Raw genomic sequence first — 2332 nt, 5'->3', positions numbered from 1 at the left:
TTTTTTTTTAGGCAGACCTGTAAACACACTGTTAACACATAAATGAACAAATGGATGAGGTTCTCTGGATCTTACTGGGACATTAGTCCTTTATTTCTAGAAATGTCCTTCAGATGTCAGAAGACTGACTTTGTAACTGTCTTTATGTGTCTCTGAAGGCTCAGATCCATCTCTAGACCCAGATTTCAGGCTGTAATAACAGAAGCTGTTTAGGGGAAGACAAGTGTTGAATTGACGTGGATTGTTGAATTGCTGCTTCTGAAACGGCTGAGTCAGCCATCTCTGCAGAGCCGAATGGCTTCTGAAGAGTTCAAGCTCAAACGGTGCGAATACTTTCTCAAGGTGCTGCATCGCTGACAGGCAAAGTGCGAGACGAGGATTTCACTTTGAAACCTTCTCCATACGCTGCAGCAATCAGACGCTCTCAGTCTGAAGTCAGTCATCAGTTAGAGGATTACGTTAAAAACCCTCATCGCTGCTCTTCTGTGTGAGCCTCAGCAGCAAACAGCCACGCATTAAATAGTCAGAATCTGCATGTGAAATATCTCAGCTCAGTACTGAAGTGTCATCAGGACACAGCTGGTCAGGTCTTCATGCTTCTTCCTCAGCAGGACAGGTGTTTGGCCTTTCCATACAGTTAAACTGCAGATGTTCAGTGCTGTGATCGTCATCACCACCGAAAATAAAAAGCAGCTGAAGTGATGGATGCAGTCATGCTGCCGGAGGAGCTGCGACCGTCTGCAGCACGCACGTGCACACACACACGCACAGAGCATCATCCCGATCAGATAAACTGGAATGGTGAGTTTAAAACCAGCCATTTTTTCCAATTGTGCTGTGCAGCTCTAAATGTCCTTCCTCTGTTTTAGAGAGCGATTGTCCTAAATGAAATCATGTTTTCCAGGCAATAACCTGACTCTGATTGTCTGATAACTTTTAATGGAAAAAAATAGAACGTAGTATTTAAATCATAAATCATAAATAGAAATCATAAAGAAAATGTTTGCTTTCATTTCTGATTTAAAGAACAAAGTCTGATATTTTGGTGCTAAGCCATTCAGTGACTTAGTCAGTTCTCTAGGCTACAGGGAGCCAGTGAAAACTAAGATGATTTGCTATGTTTTCTTAATTTTAGTGAGAATGTGGGCAGCAGCGTTTTGGATCAAATGGAGCTGGAGGATTGACTGTTTTAGGCAGAACCTGTGAAGACACTGTTTCAGGAATCAATTCGACTGAAAATAAACACGGGGATGAGTTTCCAAAATCTCTTTGGAACCTGGAAACTTTCTTCATGTGACAGAAGGCTGCCTTTGTAATCGCCTCTATGTGTCTCTGAAGGTTCAGCTCCATTATAACACCAGGTTTCAGGCCTGATCTCCAGTTTCTAGCTGTAATAACTGAAACTGTGTTCTTTCTCTTCCTTCAGTTTTGTTTCTATTCAGCTGGTGCTCTGTCAGACTTTGTAGCTTTGTGGAGTCAAAACCTGCATCATTCATCTGCAAGATGTAGGAGATTTCCTTCCACAGTGTGTAGTCAGTGCTTTAAACACAAGGAAAGTTTTAGCACACCGTCCTCAGCTTGTTATTGTCTAAATCAGATTCTGCCGGGACGTAACGGTTGAGGACCAGAGAGGTCACCCTTTTACTGGGGATTGTTCCACCCTCAGGACCACGGAGGGACGAGAACTCTATAGGCAGGAAGGGAGAAACGATGACGTCATGGAGGGACTCAGTGCAGGTAGCAAGGTGACGTGATGTAAACACACAACTCCTCTTCATAGGACAAACTACGGCAGCCTCACAAGGACATGGAAAGTACCCTGATGAGGTTGACGACAGACGAAGACGCCGTGATCGACGAGCATTTTCTAAATTATTAATTAACTTTAAGGCAAAGCTGGTTCACATGCTGCATCACACACAGATTAATTAGCATTTGGCTCATGTTTTCCACATCTCCCATCAGAGATCTCATCAGCAGCCATGTGAGCGAGCCAAGAGTAACGAGCCGCAGCCCTGACAGCATCTGCTTTCCGGGGCTTCGACGAGGCGTTCACGGATGATGTGCCATTGTTGATCTGAGCTGCCGCACAGACGGGCGGGTTGTGGGTTTGTGTTGTGAAACCTGACAACTCCTGTCGGGGGACATGTTGCCACAGCGATGAGCAGCCATTCAGCAAAGCGCCAACCAGCAGATGTTGTTGCTAGTCTCTCAAACACTTCTGCTCATGCCGATGGATGGAGTCAGACGTCCAAGACGTCCAGAGGCGAATTGATCGGGCGCAAGAAATGAACAATAAATGTGTGGAAATCAGACAAACGTCGAGGGAGTT

The 2332-nt window shown here is 45.0% G+C and overlaps 1 long non-coding RNA gene across 1 annotated transcript in view; it reads right to left on the bottom strand.

The window, feature by feature from the left end:
- LOC106954240 (uncharacterized) overlaps positions 1-2332 on the bottom strand; it is a 17762-nt gene extending 15430 nt beyond the window's left edge. Inside the window, exon 1 of the long non-coding RNA XR_001426323.1 lies at positions 2321-2332. This is a non-coding gene — a long non-coding RNA (uncharacterized LOC106954240). The remainder of the gene's footprint in view (positions 1-2320) is intronic.

This window comes from Poecilia latipinna, unplaced genomic scaffold (assembly GCF_001443285.1).
Source record: "Poecilia latipinna isolate Pla-1442-1.1 unplaced genomic scaffold, P_latipinna-1.0 Scaffold640, whole genome shotgun sequence".
In the NCBI taxonomy this organism is placed as follows: Eukaryota; Metazoa; Chordata; class Actinopteri; order Cyprinodontiformes; family Poeciliidae; genus Poecilia; species Poecilia latipinna.
This window is presented reverse-complemented; position numbering and strand designations above follow the sequence as displayed.